We start from the raw sequence: 17,132 nt of genomic DNA on the forward strand, positions 1-17,132 counted from the left end.
AGGGGGTGAGATCAGAGAGGTGGGTGGGGCTTCATCACATGGGATCTGTGGACTCCAGGTGAGGAGTTTGAATTGGGGTCTCTGTTGGAGGGTTGTAAGCATGGAGCTGATGTGATCCTTCACTTGCACAGAGCTGTGTGTATTCACAGGGGCCCTTCTTTCTGGGTTTCTCACCTCTGACCCGGTGCTTACAGGCAATGTACACCCACAGCAGCCACCTCATCAAGGCGCACGGAACTGAAAAGGGGTCAGGATTTAGGTGAATATGCAGACTGTGAACGCCCACTTATTCTGGGTGCTACCCACAGACCTCACTTAGGCTCAGCAGGTTGGTGGATGATGACAAATAAATTGAGAGCTGATTCTGAAACTAAACTCGCCTGGAGGGTTCGAAGAGGACACCAACAAAACCGTAATTGTCTTTGACTTCTCTCATCCCATGGCTGATGAAGGCACATAAAAATGTATTTCTTTCCAGAAATCAAAAGGCCAATCATGAGTCATTTAATAACCACGCAAGTATAGCCCCCGTGGAGGATTGAATAAGAACACATGTGTGAAAGTAGTACACAGGAATTCGTTACATACATGAGCAAATGAATGAGTGATTCGTTACATACGTGAGCAAATGAATGAATGGATTTCATCATCTGTGCCTCGGAAGATGTCAAGAATTTTGGGCCTAGATATCCTGCTTTGCTGCCTGAAGAGAAAGGATTCCCTTATTCCAGCTCTCAGCAATTCCCCTGAGTTATTTAGAGATCCTCTTTAGTGAGTGGAGTCACGAAGCATCAGAGCACCAAGTCTAATCACAGCTGAAAACTCTGAGGCCCAGAGAGGGGAAGTGACTTGCCCAAGGTCACACAGCCAAACCAGGACTGGAATTCTACACTGTGCTCCTTCCAGTGTGCTCTGCTTCCTCCTTTTAGGATAAAGAAGGGCAGGAGAAATTGATGGAGAACACACACCTGTGAGCATTAACTAACAAAGAAGGACCTGAACGGCAGGTAGAAATCTCTCTCACTTTCCTCACTGGCCCTGATCTGTAGTCCCATAATAGGGCCTTTCAGCAGGAAACTCCAGGGTATGGGATTTCTAGGGCAAGGACTAGAAGAGGGGCATGAGCTTTGGATGGGCACACCCCCTCAGTTTCCTCATCTGTAAAGTGGGTATAATTACAATACCTATTTTACAAGGTAGTAGTGTGGTAAATTAATCTACAAAAAGTTTATCACATGCCTGGCATGTGATTAAGTCCTCAATAAATAGTAGCCATTGTCAACATTGTTTTTTTTTTTTTAATGATAGAAAATATAGAAAACACACATACAAAAAAATCACCCATTATCCCAAACCTAGAAATAACCATACTTAATACTCTGGAGACTATCTTTCCAGTCTTTCTTCCAAGCTTACATAATACATATGACATATAAGCATATATATGTTACACATAATATATACACTATTTCATACTTTCTTCATTAATCTCAGATATATAATAAACATTTCCCATGTCATCAAATTCTTGCAAAAATATGATTTTCAGGGGTCTTTTAACCAATCTCCTATCACTGGTAATTCAGGTTTGTCAACTTTTTGCTGTTGCAAATAGGGCTTCAGTAATTATTCTTATACATAAATCTTGATAAATATTTATGGTAATTTCTTCAGGAGAATCCCTAAATGTTGACTTGCTGGGTCACAGGGCATGCACATTTTTTAAGCTTTGGATAGAGATTGCCAAAGCGCCCTCCAAAAAGTTTGGATCACTTCAAACCCACCTAAGCAGGGTACAAGAGTTTATGTTCACATCTCCACCAACCCTGGGTAGCACCACTTTAAATACATGTACTTTTTAGATAGGCCCAAAATATTGCATCTTGTTGTTTTAAATTTCTTGATTGATATGAAGTTACGAAGGTTGAACTTTCATTTGTATTGATTCATTTAGGAACTTCTTAGTTAAGTCTTTTACCTATTTTTCTACTAGTTGAACTAATACACCTTAGTTGAACCAGTCTGTAAGAGGATGTTGTATAATTGGGATGCCTTATGTTCTGTCACAGTGTTGACTGAACTGTTTCTGCCGTATTTTGCTTGTAGGCATTTGGTATTTTAATCAAAACTTTGGAAGAACAAAAGCTTGGCATCATGTGCATTTGGGTCTGATATCTAGTCATTGGTGACTAGACAATCTCATTCCCGTTCATTCCTGTTCCCCAAACTGTCATCCATGTGGGAGTCGCTCCAATAGGGTTTCACTTTGGTGACCATTTGAGTTCTCTTTAGCACCCCCTGGAGCCCCAGCACCACCCACCTTCTGGTAAAGACCATCTTTAGGGCGTGGTGGTATCTGCACTTGGACTCCTCATTCCCTATTCCCAAGATATACATCTAACACCCAAAGGCTCTGATGGGTCCCAGGTAAGGGATATTGTCTTTGAATAAAGCGGGGGAAGCGGAAGCGGGGACGAAAGGAAGGGTAACAGCTGGGGTTTTTTAAGCAAACTAATTTAAGTGAGAAAATCAACTTCCTTTCTGAACAATGTGGCAACAACCTGAAAGCCGTGAAAGATGGTGCTAAAGCTAAGGAACTTGTGAGGAAAAGCTTTTATCAAAAGCCCAGGGGGGAAGCTGACTGTTTCTGTGCTTACAAAGGACCTCCCCAGCCTGCAGAGATAACCCACCATGACTCTTCCTTAACCCTTCAAGGATCTCTTCATCGGCCCCACGGGTGACCTCTGAACAGGAGCCACATCGTGACTTCAGTTGATGTGATGGACATTCACGCCCCCAGCTTTACTCTCCCTCCTTCTAGTGACAGGACCCCCATTTCCCTCTGGCAAATCCCATTCTTGGTTCATGTGTTTGAGGGAAAGTTGGCTTCAAAATCAGCTCGAGGGGTGGGGATTTGACCCACTCTCGGCCAGTCACAGCTGTGCCATACTTGTGGTCTCAGCTATCTGTGTGGGGATGGGCACACGATTCAATTCAGGCTAATGAGAGTCAAACCCAGCACTCTGGCCCAAACCTTCGGGGCTCAGAGCTCTGAAAGCCTGGCACTGCTGGTGGCCATCTTGCCATCCTGGGAGCCCATAGGGAGAAGCCAAGGGGAGAGATGGGGATTAGTGAGCCCATGGATGAAGCCACGCCTAGATTTTCAGCGATGTGAGCCACTCAACTCCCTATTTTAAAGTTAGCACTTTTGAGTTGGGTTTTGATCACTGACTGTGGAAGGAGTCCTAAATAATACAATCTAGCCCATCAGTTGGATCTCTGCCTTGAACAGCTGAATTGTCGATACCCATTAACCCAAACCCAGATGAGGTTCCGGATGTCCCAGTTCAGTGTGTGTGTGGGCGGGGTGGGGGGCATTGGTAGCCCAGTGAGCTCCTAGGAAAGAGACCTGGAAACGTATGTGAGGAATAGTTGAAGAAAGCAGAGGAGGACTCCAGGGAGATGTGACAGCCTGTTGTCATGGAGACCCCACAGCATAGACCCTTGGATGAAGGATTTTTAGAGCTGGGTTTTAACTCAATATGAGGAAAAGTTACTGACTCTCAGATGCGAGGAGGTAGTGAGTTCCTATCCCCTGGGAGCATATAACAGGAGAGTGCCTAACAGGATGTCACTGGAGAGATTCAAGGATCAGATGCCGGTTGAACTATTGATAGATACCCTTGACGTTCCCGCTAACCCTGAGCCATGATGCATCTGTTTCCCGGATGCAGAGGCTGGTGCTCGAATCAGGTCTTCCTCATTTGTGACCCAGCTTTTCCTGCAGGGAAATTATGTTTATGAAGGTAGAGAGATGCTACGGAGATGATTAAAATGACAGAGTCAATGCATAAAGCAAGGAACAGAAATTGCCCTTAAGGTTATGGCTCCTACACCCGACCCCAAACCCTTGCCAACTTCTCCTGTTACCCAACACTTACACACACATTAGGGGGCTCCCTGAAAAGGAACTTAGCCCCCAGAGACCCAGATTTGCAGGCTGGGTAGATGGGGTGGGGGCAGGGTTGATATCTGGACACTGCACCAAGGTTTGCCTTACTTGGGTGTCAGGAGGCCCCGATGGCTAAAGGGCTCTTGTCTTGGTCAGTTCCTACTAAATATGGGATTCTTGATCCCACTGCTGTTCTCTCTCCTCCTCTCAACCCAGAACCACCTGTTCTTTTCTAAAATGGAAGCTGAGTCATTCACCCTCCCGTGCTCTTAACGCAAGTGGCATTGCTATGTCTCTTTCAAGTTTTTGTTATTTTTTTAATAGTATAGATTACCATTATATTGTACATTCATATTTGGGGCATTATTTTGAGAATCATTTAATATTAAAAAAAATTTTTCTAGTTACTGGTGCTTGTTTTTTCATTTTGATACTTTTAAAGTGTGTGTGTGCAAGTGTGTGCCCGTACATGCATACTTCGTTGCTATTGTTCAAGTCCAGTTAAAAAGTTCATGCAAAAAAAAATTTCCGAGATACAGATTAGCTGTTTATAGGCTCCTTCTTTTTTAAAGAATCTATTTATTTTGCCGTGTCAGCCATACCTGCACTACAGGTGTTTTTATGACCTTTCTGTAGGTCTAATAGAGCCATTGGGAGGAAGCTATCTTTTTACTAAACTTCCTTTAAAAAAAGAAATGAGAAGCTTTCCCTTTATCTCAGCATCTCTCTTCTCTCCTTCTTCTGTTAGTGACTTATCCCCTCTCCCTCATTTGGGTAAATACTTACCATGCTTGGGATTCTTATGATCCACAATCCACCAAAAATAAAAAGTACAGATGTTGTTCAAATGGGCCAAAATGGACATTTTCCGTATCTCACTCCTCAGGGTATTTTATTACTGATTTTTATTTAGGGGAAAAGATGCATCATCCCTTTTGGCAATGAAACCAAAGCTACGGCCTGTCTTTAAAAGCTATGTCCTTGTAACCCTGATGGGAACACCTGGTATGAGTGGACCTGTAATTAGAAAACTTTTCCTAGAATAAAAATGCCAAAATGCCAACAATGTTATCTTCGGGGTCTGAGAAATATGATAAATTTTTATTTTCATTTTTATACTTTTCTATGGCTTCTGGATTATCTACAGCAATCATGTGCTAGTTTAAAAAATAATTGAATAATATGTGAATACATATTCCTTGAAAAAAATGAAATATTACATATAAGGTTAAAGTCTCCTTTGACCTCTACCCCTTCCCACCCTGGCTCCTTCTCTAGAGGTGACCGCTGTTATCAGCTTAGTCTGTATCTTTCTAGAACTATCTTTTATTAATTTACACACACGCGCGTGTGCACACACACACATACATATGCATTCATGTTCTTCTTTAAAAATCAAGGGAAAAAGCAAACAATGAATTTGGTGAAAGCATAACCAAGAATACTTACAAATGTTAGAACAAGAAAGAGTTTTAAGGGCTTTCTAGCGCAACTCCCTCATTTAACAAATGTGGCACTCGGCTCTCGGGAGCCTCTTTTCCCAGGAAACCGCACTCTGATGCGAGCCATATTTTGATATGTGGGTCTTCAGATGAGCAGGAAGATGTGTAAATACTCGTCTCCCAGGCCTGAGTATGATTTTTAATAATCGAATATGGAGCTCAGCCAACATTTTATTCAGGCACTAAATTTAAAAGTGGAGCCAAGAGACTTTAAAAAATTTATGATTCCACAAACGCAGGGAATCTTCCCCCACGATCACTATCTCAGAAGTAAAAGCGTAAAACCGGCCCTGTGTGGCTTGGCTCTCTTTCCCGAGCTCCAGCTCAGGGGTGTTCTGGAGTCTCAAGCGAGCTCCCCAGGCTGGGGTCCCTCCAGACGGCTGGGGTGGGGAGGTGTCCGCTCCCACCCCCATCCCTGCCACAGGACTAAGGAGGCCTCCCGAAGCCATTTGGCTCCCTTATCGCCCCTCTCCCTGTCCTACAGCCCTCGGAGCAAGCGCATGAGTGCCCTCTGATAAAGATAGTGCTTCGACTTGAAAGAGTAATTGCTGACACACATTACTGTTTCCCTGGAGGAAATCAGTCCAGGCAAATCCTCTACAAACCTAGGACAGCAAACGCGGCAGATTATGATGGGAGACGGCTTGGCTTTTGGTCTCCCTTGTGAAGTAGCTCTGTCTCGTTTTTCAAGACTCCAAATGCCTGCCATGCCCATAACACCCTCAATCCTTCCCATCCAGCCTGGCCCATCACCAGGATCTGGACCTCAGAGGTTTGGGCAAAGCTTTACCCTCCCTCCCTTCTCCTTGGAGACTCGTGGAACAGAGCAAACCCCTCCTACATGAGGCTGCAAGGACTGGGGGCCAGTGGATATCCCTCCACCCCAGAAGGAAGAAGCCCACTGAACAGACCGTACTTCCATAGGAATTTGTGTATGCCAGAACTCACTCATTCATTCATTTGACAGTATTCATAAGGACCAACTATGTGCCTTCACAAGCGTGTATCAGGTAATGATAAGCTCAAGAAAGAAAAATAAAGCAAGGCAGAGAAGATAGCAAAGGCAAGGGGGAGGATTTGTTATTGTGTAAGTGGTGAGCAAGGATGACCTCACTGGTTGGGTGACATCTGAGCAGAGACCAGAAGGAAGGAAGGGTGTAGACCATGCAGCTATCTGATGGAAGAACAGTCCAGGCAGTGGGAACAGAAAGTGCAAAAGTCCTGAGACCGGAGTAACAAAAATGCACGTCTGGCAGGATAAGTGAGGGGGGAAATGGGAAATTAGATTGGGAAAGGAGATTATTTATGGCCATTGTAAGGATTTGATTTTTCCTTCAAGTAAGAGAAGCTATTGGAGGGCTTTGAGAAGAAGAATGACATAATTGGATTCAGATTTTGACAGAATCACTCAGACTTAATTCAGTAAATACGTGACAAGAATGGAAGGAAGGAAACCAGATAGGAGGCCATTGTTGTCATCCAAGCAAGAGATATTGGTGGCTTGGACCATGTTAGTAGCTTGGAGGTTGTAAGAAGTAGGAGAGGCTTGGCTTACAAGATTGGGGAAATGGAGGTATGTTCCAAAATGGGGAAATTACAAAAGAACCAAGTCATAAGCAGTGGGAGACTTAGAAATTTGGTTTTGGACATGCTAATTTTGAGATTCCTTTTAGACACTTAAGTGGGTAGAGAGTCTGATGTTCAAGAGAGAGGTCTCATCTGGAGATACGTTTTATGATGGTATTTAAAGCCATGAGACTAAATGAGTAGCCAGAGAAGAAAAATCACCAAAGGCATGAATAAAAGCAGAGAAGAGGGGAAAGGGAGGGAAGGGGAATGAAAGGAAAGGGGAGGGAAGAGAAGGATAGGAAAGGAAGGAAAGGAATCTGAGGGCTGAGCCCAGAGATGCTTCAACATTTAAAGATTGGGGAGATATGGAAGACCTCCAATTAAGAAAGGGTTTTCACTGAAGTATCAGGAGATCCAGGGGAGTGTGGTACCCTAGAAGCCAAGGGCAAAAGTGCTTCCGGAAGGAGAGAATGATCAACAATGTTGAGAAGTTGAATAAGATGAAGTCTGAGACTTGACCGTGATATTTAACAACATGACCTTGACAAGAGCTTTCTCCGTGGAGAGGAGTCTGATTGAACCAGGTTCAAAAGAGAGTGGAAGAAGTAGAAGAAGATAATGAGAAGAAATAATTAGTTTGTGAAATTCCATAACCTTAAAGCTTGGGGTGATGAAAAGGTACCCAGTGCCTACATGGATTTCCATGGAAGTGCAAGACACCAGCTGCTCATTAGGCGTTGCATTGCTGCGTGCCTACACTTGAGAATTTACCAAGTGTCCCAAGTACTAAAAAAAAAAAAAAAAAAAGACAGGCTTTTATACAAAGTACAGCGTCTCTAGCACCCTCTTTTCAGGAGGAAAAAAATCCTATAACACAAATGAAACTAACCATGTAGCTGTCCAGTGAATGGCCCCTGCTGGACACATTCCTTATTATTGAGGTTTGGAGGATTCTGTACCTCTCACTTAAACATTTAGAGACTATTGAACAAACTGGCTTTTTTCCAAATCAACAGGGAAAGAAAAATATCTGGTCCTCAACAATTCATCTATTTAAAAAAATCATGACCCAAGTGTAGTAGTCATAACTATCATTGTTTAGTTGTTTAAAAGACTGCAAGTTATCGTGTTTTCACATGCATCGTCACATTGGATCTTCACAGCTATATAAGATGGCAAGGACAATTATCTCCACTTTACAGAACAAGAAATGGAGGGTCAGAGAGAGTAGAGACTGGTCCAAATTTACTTAGAAAGCAAATGGTGACCCTTCACACAGCATTATTTCTTCTGGCTCTAAACTCTGAAGGGATCCCAATGTTTCCAAATGCATACTTGCTATGGGATGAATGCACACAGCACTGATGTGAGCCGGAGAGCCAGACAATTTCCCCCTGGACATTTCCCCTGCATGGAGTGGATTTTTCCACATACTGCAGTGGCTTCTTCTGCCCAAATGGGTATCATGGGCTGACACTGAGTGAACATGGAAAACCATCTCTAAGTGCCTCTGCAGGCTCTAGGAAACAAGGAACGCTCACCATATTCTTCGTACTTCACATGACCAACTAGTTTGTCCTTTTCTTTTACAAATGTTCAATGATGGTTGCCAAGACTTCCCACCGACCATGTGGACAATATATCAAATGACTAATTGGCAAACACAATGTTTCCAATCAGAGTCTTGATAGATCACTGCACTGTTCCAGTGGAAGGCTGCCCAGCTGTAAAGTCCTAATGGTAATGGGTCCATGTTGTCTTTGACCTCACATCCAAAGTTCTCAGTTTTTAAATATTATTAATGGGCAGTCATCGGGTATGGATTTATTTTAATCAACCAGCAACGGCCACTGTGGTATTGAAACATGAGTAGATAGACATCCACAAATTAAGAGAAAGTTTGGAAACAAACACAAATTTACATATTCATTTGTTTGATAAAGGAGGTATTTCCAATAAGTTAGGAAATTAATAATGATTTGATGAACTTGTGCCAAGGAAATTGATTAACTATTTAGAAAATACAAAGTTAAAGCCTCACCTCACTCTCCCTGCTCAAATGAATTCCATTTCAATTAAACACATAAATGTAAAACTAAAACAATACAAGAAATAGACCAAATGATAGGGAGCTTTTTATCTGACCTTGAACTGGAGAGGATCGTTGTAAATATCCACACAAGGAAGGGAGCTGTATATGAAAATACTAATGATTCGACGAAATATTTTTCTGTTTTAATTAAAATAGGGCCCTGCTACTCATGGCCTTCCCCGACTCTTACTGCTTAAATCCCTTTTCCACTCCTTCCCTCTGTCCCCGAGGCCTTCCAGGTTCCAAGGAACATCAGGGTAAAACTACTCACTCATCTTGAGAAAGGGAAACCAAAGACCCAGAGAAAGGAAGCAGCTCATCTAATAACAGATAGCTTGTAGTGGAGAGCTAGGCAGCCTGGGTTTGACGCTCAGCTCTGCCACTGATTAGCTGTGTGACTTTGGGCAAATCACTTCCCCTCTCTGAGCTTCAGGATCCTCAGCTGTAAATTAAGAGGGAACTAACACTGTCCTAGTGGTTTGAGGATAAAATGAGTTAACCTGCAAAGTACTGGCAACTGTGCCAGCTCTATAGCAAGTGCTCAATAAATGGTAAGTTTATTATAGGCTAGGGTTAGCCTTACCTTATCCTGGAAGACAGGGTTTAGATCATACATGTCTTCACCACAGTGATAGGTGCTGGGCCAGTATCAAGCCCTCAAGAAATACTTATTTTAGATAGAAGCTGAGTAATTGTGTATAGCACCATTACTTTGAGATCTATTCTTTTATTTTAGCCTCACAACAACATTAGGATGCAAACAGGGTAAATATGATTGTACCCATTTCAAAGACGATAAAACTGAGATGTGGAAGGCATTGCCTACAGCCACAAAGACTTGGGTTAAGCTCAAATATCCTGGCTTCTCCACTATATCTTTACACTGAAACTTTAAACCTGTCCCCCTGCATCCAAACTACCAATAGCCATGGTGTTTGTTCTTGTCATCAAAGGCCCCCATTTACTGAGCTTATCATGTACCCAATCCAGCGCTAATGCTGCACATGTGTCATCTCATTTAATCCTTAGAACAATCCTGTGACTAGACATTACTGTGCACATTTTATACCTAAGGAAACCAAGTGTTAAATAACAAGCCCAAGGTCATAGGGAACAGAACAAAATCCCTATTCAAATGGAGGCCTTTGTGATGACAAAGCCCAGGTTCTTTGCCATTTCTCTAAACCAGGAGAGAAACTGGGAAGCAGAAGGGCCCAATTCTTGCCTTAAAGTGGTTGGGAGTCCCTTGGGAAGATACCACCCCTGAGACTAGGCATCACCAGGATTCAGACCCAGTCTGTCTGATCTGGGGGCTTGTACTTTCGTTCCCATGTTATTCTGCCAATTAGTCCAAAAACAATAATACTGAAATACTAAATGCTATTAAAATACTAAAACAATAATGCTGAAAGAAATCATTGTGAGCCTACCCAAAAACAAAAGCACCAGGCTAGGGTATCTGGGTACCACAGAGATGGATCCATTGATTATTAATACAGCAATGGACCCAACCAACTGGTGTTGATTCCTGCTGTGTGCCAAGCAATGTTCTGGACACTGGTGACATAGCCACATCACGCCAAAGAGTTTGCAAAAAGGCTGGGGAGAAGAGACATAATTAGACAACTGGTAAGTAGTCTTTAAAGATGAAAGTAGTAGTTTGGGAAAAGAGTTGGTTGGCTTCATGATTCCAAGAGATGGATGGTGGTCTCTGCCTTCAAAACACTCAAGACCTTTCTGAGGAGGCAACACACACAAATCATGAAGAGACAAGTTCAAAGATAGAAGTAAATAATGTAAGTGTTGGTAGGAAGGCAGTAAATGAATTGCCAAATGAGGAGTTTGAACAAAACATGATACTGGGAGGGTTAGTGGAAGTTGGGAAGCTGGGGAGATCTCACGCAGGCTTCAGGGCCTAAGCTTGTATATCTGTGACTTAGATCCATATATAATCTTATTTTCCTGAGTTTAAAATGAAAAACAAAAGTAAAAGAGGAAAGATGTTGTCTCCTCCCCCTGCTGCCCTTCCTCCTCCATTCTCAATCTTGCAAGTTGTCACGCCTCTCTCTCCTGGATTGCATAGTCCGTAGACCCCCGTGTCTGATGGAAATTGAGGCAGGGAGGAATTGTGAGAACGTGTTCCCTTTGCCTTGCTCAGCCCTTCCCCAAATCACTTCTGAACCCACTGTTAGGAGACAATATTGAAAACAGTCCAAAATCACCCCACTAAAAACATGAATCAAAAAGTCACGACTCCTGGACATGTTTTTAAAATTGCTTAGTTGCATGCAAGTCCCTTTAGTGCTGGAAGGACTTTAATAAAATTGATTTTCTGAGTATAGCCTTTTAGCAGCTACTGTATAAGCTTGAAATATGAACCCTTCATTGTTGAAAGTGTTTCATTTTTGCCCTGTTACTAATGATGAAGGGAAAGTGTGGGTTTGGAATTTTCCATGGCTGACATTCTCATAATTAAATAGTGTTAATAATAAAGCTCTTGCAGATTTTAAACAAACTGGCATAGAGGTGGAACAGTTTGCCGTATTTCATTTAGAGACCGCAGCAATTAGCCTTTAATGAATAGTATACAGTGACATAGAAGGGCGTCATTTCACCCCGTCGTTTATTTGCCAAATCACAAAACGCGACGTTTTCATTCTGCTGATTGAAAATGATTCTCAGGGTTTCTCCTGAAAGCCTCTTAAGTAATTGCATTGTGAAACTGAAAAATAAATAAATAAAACGAAAGGGAAGAACATTAATTGCTTTTAATATCTCCGGTCTAATTTTGGCCAAGCTTAGCACGCTAATAGCTCAGGATCTCAAGCCATACAACAATGGATCAAAAATAGAAGACTCATCGTAGTTGATATATTTAGAGGCTGATGTTTTTCTTTTATAATTTTAGGAGAGATTTGTTCCCAGGCACATTGTGACTCCTCTCTGTGAACTGACATGGGGGTGTTTTTACAGAGGACTCACTGGTGGGGTGACTCTGAAGTCATTGCCAAAGGAAAATGACAATGATTATCCTGAAGGTGAGATGAGAAAGAGCTGCTCCACGGTCAAGGTTGTGAACAACAAAGGAACGGTTATCCTTTTAAGGTCTTCCTCCAAGCTTTTGCGGACAAAGACAAATTATTTTTAAAAAGGTAGGTGGGCTCTAGAACTATGTTTTCCACACTTGAAAATATTACTTCTTATCTCTGAGACTCGAGTTTCTTATCTGCAAGATCCATGGAGGAAGGAAAGGCAGGAAATATTGACTCAGCTGGATAAATCCTAACATCACCTGGATGCTGTTAAACATTCAGATTCCCAGTTTCCATGTGGGATCGACTGAATTGGAGTTTCCAAGGAAAGGGCTTAGGAATGCTGCCCTTTATGAAAGCACACTAGGGGGTCCTGAGTACAGGCTTCCCCCACTATTCAAAAATTCGAATTTAACACCACCTCGCTTTTAGGAAAGACCTCCAGTAGTACCTGTTTTCACTAACCGAAAGAAATTCGAAGAAGGTTTTAGCCTTTAGGGAAAAAAAGGCAAAAAGCGAAAGTAACATTCAGAGTTTGTTTTGCAGGAGGCAGTACGGAGACACCTGGCAGAGTGAGAGTGCTGCCGCCAGGCTCCTTCCCAAGAACTGCACTCGGCCTCTCAGCATCAGGCTGCCATAGCTTTGAACTGTGAGCTATGAACTCATAGTATGAACTATGCATCTGTGAGCATCTGTGCTTTATCTCGATTTATTTCGTGCATCTGTTAGAAAGATGTGTCACGAAGTAATTGCTTCTTCATACAAAAGTACAAAATGTTGTACCTTTGGACCGCGGGGAATCCGTACCCGGTAAGTCTAGTAAACACTTACTTTGGCATCTTTGGACCTTCAATTTCCACAGCTGTTGACAGACTCAGGTCCAGCCTTGCTCTGAAGCAGTGCAAAGTGGGAGAAGGCAGGGGCTCCCTGAGTGGGGCTACTTGAGGAATCACAGGTCCCCAGCCTAAGAAAGCTCTTTCAACCAGTCTACCACGGTGCTGCAAACATCCCCATCGAGGCCACAGTTCACGCTTCAATGTGATGCTGAATGAGCAAGGGTTGTGTTGAAATAACTTTCTAGACTCAAGATGGAGCCACTCCTGCCCGGGGTGCCAGGTCAGCAAACCGAAACTCAGGCAACTTCTTTGTTCCTGTAAATGCCCCGCTGGACCAGAAACACAGGGTATCCAGTCAGCCAGCCCCCAGATGCCAAGCCAACTCTGGGCTCTATACTTACTTGCTTGTTCCTTATCTGTTTTCTATCTACCTCTTCCTTGTTCCTTATTCTTTGCCTTAGAAAAGCTTCCTGCCTCCTGCCCCATTCTGCAGTTCTCTGGACCCTTGGGAACAGACACTGCCCACTTCATGGAGCGTTCAAGTTTGTTTATCACCTATATGGTCTTCTTTAATCATTTTCAACAGTTTTAACAAGGATTGGGTTGGAAGGTCACCTGAGGATGGGAGAGGAAGAGGCCCCACGGGGGGACAGATGCCCAGTAGGGAATGGTGCAAAGACAGACCAAGAGACAATTAGAATATCACATGTGCACCCCCTTCTGTGCCCTAAGACCTGACTGATGCAGGGGTCCTTCCCGCTTCTGGGTCTCAGAGTGCAGTAGTTGAACAGACTACAGGATGCAGTAGTTGAACTAGACACTAAAGGCACCTTCAGGTTCTGACATTACAGCTCATAACACTTGGCAGCTTTGCTGGGCTGGTCCTGACTTCACCTTGGAAAGTCTAACCTAATTCTGCTTTGCAGGAAGGGCCTGGGTAAAGTGCCTTGATTTGGCCTTCTAGTGAATTCCAGATGGGTGTAACAGGAGCAGGCCTAATCCAGGATGGCCGGTGTTAACTTCACAGGCAGGCGTTTTAGAAACTAGACAGCCTTAAAGACTGAAAAATAAGATTGTTTTGTTTGCTTTGTTTTTAATATCCTGCTCTTTCTAAACAAGGACAAATTAAGAACTGCTTGATATAAATACCTGTCATCAGAAACCAACCTACTTTTAAACATTTTAATCTTTTAGTACCATTTAACTTTTTTCTCAGTCCTCTTGCAAACTCATTGGTAGGACATGGTCCATATAAGCTAGAGCACCTTGTGCCTTGGCAAGGTGTTCAATATGTGTCAGGAGAACTAATTGATATATTAATAATTTATCTAGATATCACTGTGCTAAATACTTTCCATGTATTTTGTCATTTAATCTTCATAATCTTCCTTAGATCTAGGTAGGTAGGTGTGAAGTGGCATCATACTGTGGTTTTGATTTATATTTCCCCAGTGATTAGGGCTGTTGAGCATCTTTCCATGTGTTTATTTGGCCATTTGTATATCTTCTTTGGGGAAATATCTATTCAAGTCTTTTGCCCATTTTTGAATCGATTGTTTGATTTTCTTCTGTTGTTGAGTTGTGGAAGTTCTTTACATATACTGGATAGTAATCCCTTCTCAGGTATATTATTTGCAGTCCTATTCTATAGGTTGCCTTTTCACTTTGTTGATAGTGTCTTTTGATGCACAGAAGTTTTAAGTTCGATAGTTCAATTTTTCTGTTTTTCTTTTGTTGCCTGTGCTTTTGTTGCACTTCAAGAGTTTGAGTGATTTGGGGGACTTCTCTGGTGGCACAGTGATTAAGAATCCGCCTACCAATACAGAGGACACGGGTTCGAGCCCTGGTCCAGGAAGATCCCACATGCTGCGGAGCAACTAAGCCAGTGCGCCACGAGTACTGAGCCTGCGCTCCAGAGCCCACGAGCCACAACTACTGAGCCTGCATGCCGCAACTACTGAAGCCCGCGCGCCTAGAGCCATGCTCCGCAACAAGAGAAGCCACCACAGTGAGAAGTCCGCGCACCACAGCAAAGAGTAGCCCCCGCTCACCGCAACTGGAGAAAGCCCACGCACAGCAACAAAGACCCAATGCAGCCAAACATAAATTTTAAAAATTAAAAAAAAAAAAAGAGCTTGAGTGATTTTGATGCAGCCAAATTTGGGAACCCTAAATCTGGTCCATAGTCTAAACTTTTTTTTATTTAGACAGTGTGACCCTCACCTCCCTCTCTTTTGGTTTTTCCAAACAAAAACTCACTCAGAAAAATCTACCTTTAAAAGAGAGAACTTCTTGGGCTTCCCTGGTGGCTCAGCGGTTGAGAATCTGCCTGCCAATGCAGGGGACACGGGTTCAAGCCCTGGTCTGGGAAGATCCCGCATGCCGCGGAGCGGCTGGGCCCGTGAGCCACAACTACTGAGCCTGAGCGTCTGGAGCCTGTGCTCCGCAACAAGAGAGGCCGCGAAAGTGAGAGGCCCGCACACCGCGACGAAGAGTGGCCCCCGCTTGCCACAACTAGAGAAAGCCCTTGCACAGAAACGAAGACCCAACACAGCCATAAAAATAAATTAATTAATTTAAAAGAAATAGATACAATAAAAAAAAAAAAGAGAGAGAGAACTTCTTGAATGAACAGTTCTCTTCCAAATGAGTACCTGATCCCCAGACCACCAATATCGCCCAGCAATAACTTCAGAAGACCCTCCACAGGTTTAAAAAGCGTTGTTCTAGGGATCGAACCCCCCACCTTTTTAAATGGGACACTGAGTCCTAGGGCAGGAAAATGAGTTTCTAGAAGTGGCTGTTCTCTCTGCTGCCTGCCCCTTCGTACTCTGTCTGGAGGCCCCCGAGGGGATCAGCCATGGTTGATGAAGGGAGAACCCCTTGATTCCTGGCTGGTCAAGATGACCATCTGATGTAAAAACCAATGAAGAAGATGTTTCCATGTGTATGGAGGGCTTTGGAATAAAAGCACAATGCTAAGGTAAAATAAGACAAGTTTCCTATCTTTCAAAGGAAAAAAAAAATCACCCAAGTTTAACTAGGTAATTAATTAATTCACAAGTAGGACCAAAGTGAGAGCGATTGCTAAACAATAACAAATGATAAAGAATAAACCCTAAGGTAAGTGATGATTGAGAAGATGAAACAGTTTTAGCTTTGGAATCCTATTACAATTCTATTTCAATATAAATAGGCTGACACCAGAAGCAAACGATTAACCGCAAAGCCACTGGCTGTTCATTAGCTAAGGAATAATTTTACATTTCATTATTATTCATGTTGGCTAAATTTCCATTAAAACCAATTTAGTAAACTGGCCCTCTTATGGGCTTGAAATTAAAAGGAGGAAGAGAAGGCAGGGAAGGGACAAAACAGAGACCATCACTTGAGCATCGAGGGACGGGAAACTCATGGGGGCAGATTGCCACTTTAATTAAAAATAATGTCTCAATTCACTTTCAAAATGAGCCTCCAGAAAGCGCCTGGGAAATTTTCCCTGGCCAGAGCGTCTGGCTCGTTCACCAAGTGGGTGATTTCTGTTGCCGGGATTTCTGACTGAATGGAGGAATGGTCGGCTCACTCCCCCCAGGTCAGCTCCCTCCCTCCTCAGCACAACAGCTTCCAGTCGGGGAGAAAGGGCCTCAAGCTCCTCAAATACTAGTCCCAGAGCCTGGGCAAGGAAGTCGCTGCTTCATTCTTTGGGCCGTCGTGCAGGCTTAAGGACTTGTATGTAACATAAAAGGTGACCCAAATACCAATGACTAGCTTAGCTCACATTTAGAGATCACTCACTTTAGCCGTGCCCTGTACTAAATGCTTTCATGAATCAACTCACTGAATTCTCCTAACTCTCTAAGGAAGTAGATTCTATTTATATTCCCATTTTACAGATGTGAAAGCTGGGATGAGTAACTGATATTACTCAGCCAAGATGGCACAGAGCTGGATTCAAACCCATGTCATTTACACCAGAGCTGTGTGCTTAACCACTAAGCTGTACTGCCTCTTGATAAAATAATGAATCGACTTCATGCTGTTTAAGTACAAAACCCAACAGAAAACAACGTATGTGGTGAGTTGTTAGGGAAAACAGTGCTGCAAAGGTGAGTGGGGGACAATTTTGGGGGCCACTTAGAATGCCAGGCC

The 17,132-nt window shown here is 43.1% G+C and overlaps 1 long non-coding RNA gene across 1 annotated transcript in view; it reads left to right on the plus strand.

Annotated features, from left to right (window-relative positions):
- Positions 1-17,132, plus strand: part of LOC309648414 — a 186,278-nt gene that overhangs the window by 73,631 nt on the left and 95,515 nt on the right. The window lies entirely within an intron of this gene.

This window comes from Balaenoptera physalus, assembly GCF_965194825.1.
Source record: "Balaenoptera physalus genome assembly, chromosome: 19".
NCBI classification, from domain to species: domain Eukaryota; kingdom Metazoa; phylum Chordata; class Mammalia; order Artiodactyla; family Balaenopteridae; genus Balaenoptera; species Balaenoptera physalus.